This window comes from Taudactylus pleione, unplaced genomic scaffold (assembly GCF_031769625.1).
Source record: "Taudactylus pleione unplaced genomic scaffold, aTauple2 ptg000529l, whole genome shotgun sequence".
In the NCBI taxonomy this organism is placed as follows: Eukaryota; Metazoa; Chordata; class Amphibia; order Anura; family Myobatrachidae; genus Taudactylus; species Taudactylus pleione.
The window spans coordinates 3116416-3126044 of NW_028284931.1; positions in this window are offsets into that span (position 1 = coordinate 3116416).

The following is a 9629-nucleotide window of genomic DNA, read 5'->3' on the forward strand; positions in this document are numbered from 1 at the left end:
TCCATCACTGAGGTAAAATCTGAGCAGGGAACAGGCTTGACTTGTGTGCAACTGACGCGTGTGCATCCGTGAGGCGCATGCGTGTCTGAGTGAACGGTGCATACGCGTGCATGTGCGAAACGTGGCAGCTGCACCAGACTGCTCCCTCGACTGTGGGAGAAGGTAAGTGAAGGTTTCTTTCTCTTTACCTTCTTCAGCAAAGTCAGGAGGCTTGCAGACCAACCCACATCTAGCTGTTGCTAGGTTTGAAGCCTCCCGACAAACAAAAGAGCATGGCTATTGGTGGTCTCTCATCTGTGAGTTTATGCAAATACTAATTCCTTCCTTTTGTATATTCGTATGGCTGAATGTGCAAGGACTGTACTTCTGATTGGTCGCAACCAGTACTTAAAGTGGTCCTAGAAATGTGGTGGAACTCACCCCCCCCCACGCCCTTCCTCTGCGCTTTTTTAATAAAGGGACAGCGTGCTTCATAGGAGCTTGACGAAAAAGTGGTGCGGCCTCAAAAGAAAGGGAGCGTGGTCACACAATAGTATCCCCAATTCAAATTACGCCACACAGTAGTACAATCTTATTCACATTACACTGCACATAGTGCCCCTAATTCACGTTACACCACATAGTAATGTCTCTTATTTACGGTATGACACACAGTAGTGCCCCTTTTACAAAATGCCCACATTAGTGCCCCTTATACACAATACCCACAGTGTCTTCATGGTATGACACACAGTAGTGCCCCTTTTACACAATGCCCACATAAGTGCTCCATATACACAATACCCACAGTAGTAGTGCCACTAATACACATAATGCCCACAGTAGTAGTGTCCCTTATACATAATGCCCACAGCAGTAGTGCTCCTTATCCAATGCCCACTGTAGTTGTGCCCCTTATGCAATGCCCCCAAATAGTGGTGCCCCTTATGCAGTGCCCCCAGTAGTGGTGCCCCTTATGCAGTGCCCACAGTGGTGGTTCCCCTTATGCAGAGCCCACAGTAGTGGTGCCTCTTATGCAGTGTCCCAGGAGTGGTGTCCCTTATGCAGTGCCCCCATTAGTAGCGCTCCCAGTGGTAGTGCCCCCAGTAGTAATGTCCCTAGTAGTAGTGCCCCTTTAGTAATGCCCCAAGTAGCAATGCCCTCAGTAGTAGTGCCCCTTACACAAAAAGATTCAGTAACACACAATACTTACCTTAATCCCCGCTCTTGCGTCCGCTGGTGTTCGACTGTCTGCTCCTCGGAACTAATGGGAGAGACGTCATGACATCTCTTCCATAGTGCCCACTGCGGGAGACAGAAGCCTGATCTCAGGAGTGCCGCTGTAGGGAAGGAGCCGGGCGCCCGCTGGTAACAATATCTCAGCAGACGCCCAGCAACACCCTGCGGCGCAGGGCTGACAGGCCACGTAAGGTCGGTTGGAGGAGGCGGTACTGTTTTCACCTCCAAATAGAACTGATGTAACACAGTACCGCCCCTGTACTGCATTAAGCACAACAGCACCTTTGTACGGACACTAAAGCTGGCCACACACTAGACCAACTTACATCCAACCAAGCAACTGACCAACCGTCCAACTTGTCTGTCCAACTAAAATGCTTCCCCACACATCTAACCAACTTTTCATCCAACCAGCCAACCTGACAACTTTTTTTATCAGACCAGCCAACTTCTGTCCAACTTCTGATGTCACAGAAGTAGGCGGAGACTGCCTGCCTACTGCTGCATGTTTTGAATAAATATACTGAACAGACACATATACAGTATATATTTGTATATGTATATATATATATATATATATATATATATGTGCATGTTTATACATATATATATATATATATATATATATGTAGAGATGGCGGCACTCGCGACGACTAATAAATCAAACAATAGCCCGTTTTGTAAATAATCAACGTTTCAGGGACTTTAATGCCCCTTTCGTCAGGATATAGAAGGAACAATGACATACATCCTACCTTAAGTACACTGCACCACGAGTGAGCAGACGCCGGGTGCCCGTCGCAGACGCGGCTTACCTCTGACGTCATCAACACGTGACATACCCATCACCAATTTCCTTTAAGAAATTATGTAGTAGGTATTGTGGCAAGAAACTACTGTCTATGATTATATTCTGGCATGGCTATCTATGTCTTATTCCATGTTAAATGGGTTAAATGTGTCATTACTGTATTAATGATATCGGTTAAATAATGGTACTGTAGCGCTAAGATGCAGTCTTGCACTGATAGATTCACTTAATGCACTTATTTTTACCTTCCAGGTTTCCGTTTGTTAGCATTGTTGTCCTGGTGATGGGTATGTCACGTGTTGATGACGTCAGAGGTAAGCCGCATCTGCGACGGGCACCCGGCGTCTGCTCACTCGTGGTGCAGTGTACTTAAGGTAGGATGTATGTAATTGTTCCTTCTATATCCTGACGAAAGGGGCATTAAAGTCCCCGAAACGTTGATTATTTACAAAACGGGCTATTGTTTGATTTATTAGTCGTCGCGAGTGCCGCCATCTCTACATATGCATAGTTTCACCTGCCTAGGGAGAAACAATTGGAGGGCACCGGACGCAAGTATTTTTTCAATGCACTGGAGTGCCAACTATTTCTTCATGTATTGGTATATGCTGTGGACCCGCTCACAGTAATATACTTGTGAGGCACCCTAGCAAGTCATTTATTCTTGTGGCCTTTTGAACACATGATCAGGACTGAGCTATTTTTTATGTGTTAATGTGCTCTGTCCTAAAGCCTGATTTAGGCTGAGGATTGATCCGGTGATCTGGGTCTGACCTGAAGGTTAAAAGTGGTTACCATTGGTGTGACATTCTATCGTTACCTTTATATTTTTTTACACATGGATATGGCAGATGAAGCGACACCAGGAATCCAATTACAGGTTGGGGATACGTTTAGTTTTTCTGACGTGGAAGCTGCATTGATTCTATTCAAAGAACAACTTACTGATAAAGAGGAAGTGACCTGTGAGGATATCTACAGGGATCTCATTAAGTTAAAGAAACGTGAGGTGGACTATCTTTATCACGGTATTACGCTGTCAGACTATTTCAAATCTAAAAAAATTCCTAGAGGATTTAGGGTCCAAAATGTACCCACAATAGGCAGAAATAATGTCCCGTTCTGTAAGAAATGGGTGTCGATTTAAATAAGTGCTCCCTGGACCTCATTCTATTGGTTATAGAGGAGGCTACCAGGGAGTTACAACTAACTAGAGAATGTGATGTTCTGGGTTGTTTGTGGAACCGGGGTGGTAGCAGGAGCGATCACAGAAGCAGATTTGAAAATAAAACTAGGATTTTTAATAAGTGCTTGAGTAGACATATAATGGCAGTAAATAAAAGTCCAGGAATATATAAATGTGCACAAGAGTTCTGTGGTGGGAGTAAAAGGGTTAATGTCCAAGTAGAAACAATTAGAGCTGTCCAGGTGTGCAGGTAGTGAAACTGAAAATAATCAAACCAGGTATGCAGGGAGTGAACTTAAAATAAACAAGCCAGGTATACAAGTAGTGAACTGAAGCGCAGGATGTCAGCAGGCTCAGGCACTCAGGTATGGGCAAGGGTGATGGAGGAAGCGGGGTAGTCCAGTGGGAGCTAGGAGCTGACAGGCAGACTGGCAGACAGCGAATTTACAGGAACAGGAAAGCACAGAGAACTCCCTCTCAGCTAGGCTGAGATACACGTTGCACTGGCTAAGAAGGAAGGCACTGACCCTTCCTAAATACCCCATGCCGTGCTGTTACTGGTCGGAGGGAACATGTGACTCACCAGGATTGGCCAGCCGGATCACCTGACCAGAAGGCAAGATGGCGGCGCCCATGCCAAACGGAATGGAGACGCCGCCAGGCCTTACCAGCGCAGAGTGACAACAGGCCCGCACAACACGCGCGCAGCCAAAGCCCCCCGCCAGACACCAGCTCCGCCACCAGACAGCCCGCGCCACAATGACCTCACAGGTAACACTCGCCTAGCGCCATGCTGAAATACCCTGGCCGTGACAGTACCCCCCCCTTTTGGGGTGGCCTCAGGACACTCACCAGGCTTCTCAGGATGGGCAGAATGGAATCTCCTGATGAGCGTGGGAGCGTGGACATCACGAGCATCGGTCCAGCAACGTTCCTCTGGACTGTAACCTTTCCAGTCCAGCAAATACTGTAGATGACCTCTGCGTAGACGAGAGTCCAAGATCTGGGCGACCTCAAACTCAACTCCTCTCTCCGTCTGGACTCGAGGAGAAGCAGGTAGAGCACTATGGAATTTATTCAGGACCAGGGGCTTCAATAAGGAAATATGGAAGGAATTAGGGATTTTTAGGTATGGGAGTAACTGTAGACGATAGGCCACTGGATTAATGACTTCTGTTATGGAGAAGGGACCGATGAAGCGTGGTGCAAATTTCATAGAAGGAACCCTCAGACGAAGATTCCGGGTGGATAACCAGACCAGGCTTCCAACTTGCATGCGTGGAACTATTCTACGCTTCTTATCGGCCTGGGTCTTATAGCGAGAGGATGCCTTCAACAAATCAGACCGTACTTGAGTCCAGATGGCAGCAAAATTCCGCACTGTGTCCTCCACGGCCGGAACATCGAAAACAGGCAGCCTTCGGAATTCGGGAACACGAGGATGAAGGCCATATACAACCTGAAATGGCGTTTGGTTAGTTGACGAGTGGTAGGAAGCATTATGTGCAAACTCAGCCCACGGCAGCAAGGCAGCCCAATTGTCCTGGGAAGATGACATAAAAATTCTTAAGAAAGTCTCTAGATCTTGATTAACTCTCTCGGTGGAGCCGTTGCTTTGCGGATGGTAAGCCGTGGAAAAGTTTAACTTCACTTGAAGAACAGAACACAAAGCCCTCCAGAATTTTGCAGTAAACGGCACACCACGGTCAGAGACAATTTCAGCAGGAAGGCCATGTAGACGAAATATGTGTTGGACAAACAACTGTGCCAGGTCAGGGGCAGAAGGTAACTTCTTCAACGGTATATAGTGGACCATCTTAGAAAATCGGTCTATTACAACCCAGATAGTGTTGAAACCTTGAGAGACTGGCAGGTCTGTGACGAAATCCATGGAGAGATGCGTCCATGGACGTGATGGAGTAGGTAATGGAAGCAATTCCCCAGCTGGAGCTTGTCGTGATGATTTATGCTGGGCACAGGAGGAGCAGGAAGATATAAACTCCATTATATCTGTCTTCATAGAAGGCCACCAATAGTGTCTTTTCAGGAACTCCAAGGTCTTCCGAGTGCCTGAGTGCCCTGAGAAGTGAGAGGAATGTGCCCAAGTGAGAAGCTGCTTCCTTAATTCCTGGGCCACAAATGATTTTCCCGTAGGAGGCTGAAGTTGTAATGCGGCGAAAACTCTTGATTCCAAGACAGGGGTATTGCTTTGATTTTCAGATTGATCATCACAGAGGAGAGATCTCGATAGGGCATCAGCCTTCTGATTAAGTGCTCCAGACCGGAAGGTCAGGGTGAACTGAAACCTGGCAAAGAATATTGCCCAGCGGGCCAAACGAGGACTCACACATTGGAGGTTTTTGAGAAATAGGAGATTTCTATGGTCCGTAAATACAGTAAATGGAAACTTGGCGCCTTCTAGCAAATATCTCCATTCCTTTAACGCCAACTTTACAGCTAGTAGTTCTTGCTCACCTATGGCGTAGTTCCTTTTGGCAGGTGAGAATTTTTTAGAAAAGAACCCACACGGATGGACTCGGTTGTCCTCATAACGTTGAGACAAGACTGCTCCCACAGCTTCAGATGATGCATCTACTTCCAACAAAAAAGGCCTGTCCAGATCTGGTTGTCGAAGAACTGGTGCTGAGATGAAGGCCTGTTTTAGAAGATGAAAGGCAGACTGGGCAGGATTAGCACCTTTGCGGGTCAAGGCTGTAATGGGAGCCAGCAGTGTAGAAAATCCCTTAATGAAGCGTCTATAATAATTGGCGAAGCCCAACAATCTCTGGATGGCCTTCAGTGTCAGAGGTCGGGTCCAATCCAGAATTGCTTGTACCTTCTTGGGGTCCATTTCTAAACTGGAGCCAGATATTACATAGCCGAGAAAAGGTACACTGGGCACTCCAAAGACGCACTTCTCCAGTTTGCAGTAAAGGTGGTTTTCTCTCAAACGGGTCAGAACTTCTTTAACATGTTCTTGATGTTTAGCCACAGAGGGTGAAAAAATCAGTATGTCATCCAGATAGACAACAACCGAAACATATAACAGATCCCGGAAAATCTCATTAAGGAAACTTTGAAAGACAGCAGGGGCGTTACACAATCCAAAAGGCATTACTAAATACTCGAAATGTCCATCTCTGGTATTAAAAGCGGTCTTCCATTCATCGCCAGCTCGGATACGAATGAGGTTGTAAGCCCCTCTTAGATCTAATTTAGAAAAAATGACAGAGCCCTTGACCCTATCAAACAACTCAGTAATCAGGGGAAGAGGGTATGGATTCTTTACAGTAATGTCATTAAGGCCTCGATAATCGATACATGGTCTTAGACCACCGTCCTTCTTGCCAACGAAGAAAAACCCAGCTCCGGCAGGTGAAGTAGAGGGGCGAATGAACCCCTTTGCCAGGTTGTCCCGGATGTACTCGGTCGTGGCTTGAGTCTCAGGTAAGGACAGCGGATAGGTACGACCGCGAGGTGGTATCTTATCAGGTATCAATTCAATTGGACAGTCCCATTCCCTATGAGGGGGTAAGATATTAGCTTGTTGTTCAGAGAAAATGTCGGCGAACATCTGATATTCCTTGGGAATGGCAGAAAAAACTAATGGAACTGTCTTTCTCACAGGTCGAATTTTTGGAAGACAGGATTTCTGACAGTCCATACCACATGACAGAATCTGCATAGAACTCCAATCAATCCTGGGATTATGTTGACGTAACCATGGTAGACCAAGAACAATTTCTTGAGAGGCCTCTGATATCACCAGGAATTTTAAGGACTCAGAATGAAGTGCCCCAATTCGGACCAATACTGGTTGAGTTTCTTTGGTGACTATCCCATTAGTTAGAGGGCGTCTGTCTATTGAGGTCAGAGAGATAGCATGGTTGAGTGACAAACAAGGAATCTGAAATTTATCTATGAAACTAGACGTTATGAAATTTCCGGCTGCTCCTGAGTCGAGTAGAGCAGTAACAAAGACAGGTTTGGGTTTAAGATCCAAGGCTAGGGTAATCGTGAAATCTTTAATTTTTGGAGACGGGTTCATAACTCCTAACTTGATGTCTCCAGGGTCAGTTAGGATTTGGCATTTCCCGGTTTACGGGGGCAGGAGATCAGCAGGTGACCGGACTCTCCGCAGTACAGACAGAGATTCTTTTGCATTCTTCTCTGACGTTCTTCTTTGGAGAGGTGTGTATGATTCACCTGCATAGGCTCCTCTTCAGTAGGAGAAGGAATGGGACGGGTAGAAATGGAAGGGGTAAATGACCTTTGCCGGTCAATTCTGTTTTTTTCAGCCTGACGTTCCCTGAAGCGTAGGTCAACTTTGATACACAATGAAATCATGTCGTTCAGATTAGTAGGAAGCTCTCGAGTGACTAGATCATCCTTTAGTCGGTCTGACAACCCATGCCAGAAGGCCGAGGTGAGAGCTTCTTCATTCCATTTGAGCTCTGATGCTAAAATTTGAAATTGCACGGCATATTGACTGACAGGACGGACCCCTTGTCTCAGTGTCATGATGTTTGATGATGCTGATACAGTACGCCCAGGTTCATCGAAAATCCTCCTGAAGGATGACACAAAGCCTGCGTAATTATCCAGCAGCGGATCTGAGCGCTCCCAGAGTGGGGAAGCCCATTCCAAGGCCTGGCCGGATAACAGAGAGACTATATAAGCCACTTTAGTTCTTGCAGTTAGAAAGTTGTCAGGCTGCAGGGTAAAATGTATGTCACACTGATTTAGGAATCCTCGGCAGAGTTTAGGATTGCCGTCAAATTTATTTGGTAAAGGAAGATGTAAGCGGGGAGATGATCTGCCTCCTGTATTCCCAGACGCTGATGCGGATGTAGATGCTGGTACTTCAGGGGTAGAAAAGGAAGTTTGCAAACTATCCTGTCGCTTGGACATCTCTTGCAGAAATTGAGCCATCTGATGCTGCATGTTTTCCAGATTTTCTAAACGACCAGAAATGCACCGGATCAAATCCACTCCTGACTCCTGATCCGTGGCCGGCTCCATGGGGCCAGTGCAAACTGTGATGTTCTGGGTTGTTTGTAGACCCGGGGTGGTAGCAGGAGTGATCACAGAAGCAGATTTGAAAATAAAACTAGGATTTTTAATAAGTGCTTGAGTAGACATAAAATGGCAGTAAATAAAAGTCCAGGAATATATAAATGTGCACAAGAGTTCTGTGGTGGGAGTAAAAGGGTTAATGTCCAAGTAGAAACAATTAGAGCTGTCCAGGTGTGCAGGTAGTGAAACTGAAAATAATCAAACCAGGTATGCAGGGAGTGAACTTAAAATAAACAAGCCAGGTATACAAGTAGTGAACTGAAGCGCAGGATGTCAGCAGGCTCAGGCACTCAGGTATGGGCAAGGGTGATGGAGGAAGCGGGGTAGTCCAGTGGGAGCTAGGAGCTGACAGGCAGACTGGCAGACAGCGAATTTACAGAAACAGGAAAGCACAGAGAACTCCCTCTCAGCTAGGCTGAGATACACGTTGCACTGGCAAAGAAGGAAGGCACTGACCCTTCCTAAATACCCCATGCCGTGCTGTTACTGGCCGGAGGGAACATGTGACTCACCAGGATTGGCCAGCCGGATCACCTGACCAGAAGGCAAGATGGCGGCGCCCATGCCAAACGGAATGGAGACGCCGCCAGGCCTTACCAGCACAGAGTGACAACAGGCCCGCACAACAACGCGCGCAGCCAAAGCCCCCCGCCAGACACCAGCTCCGCCACCAGACAGCCCGCGCCACAATGACCTCACAGGTAACACTCGCCTAGCGCCATGCTGAAATACCCTGGCCGTGACAGAGAACATATTTCTGCATTTGAGATCCGCCATAAGGAGACCTTGAAGAATGATACATCTAACCAGTGGCTTGAAAAACTGGATAAACAGATTGAACAGTATACACGGGAGTTGATCAAATTTAAAAAATGAAAATTGGAAAAGGTCAACAATGATTATGATAAACAATATGTATACTCATGGTTCACTGGGGCCCAACAGCCACGACGGATCTTCAGGCCAAAAAGATCTCAGAAGTATCGATTTGAAACAGATACATCGGGAGAGTCTAATAGCACAGCGAGTGAACCGGAACGTCCAGCAACTACCCCACAAGTGAATACCTTCCCTTTAGGTATGGCCACCAGGGCTTTGGCCTCAGGGGCAAGAGACCCTACACGCGGCGGGGTAAACAAAACCAAGGGAAGAGGAAAAGGCAAGAAACCACCGCTGGCGCCGAGAATTTAGTTTTCAACTTATCGGATAGAACCCTCACAGATGGAGAGTTGAAAGTTTTAAACCTGGGGTTATCGTTTTTCCCTACCACTGTCTTTGACCAGTTTCAGTGGCAGATAGAAAGTTACAAGTTGGAGAGGTCTCTTAATTTAAAAGACT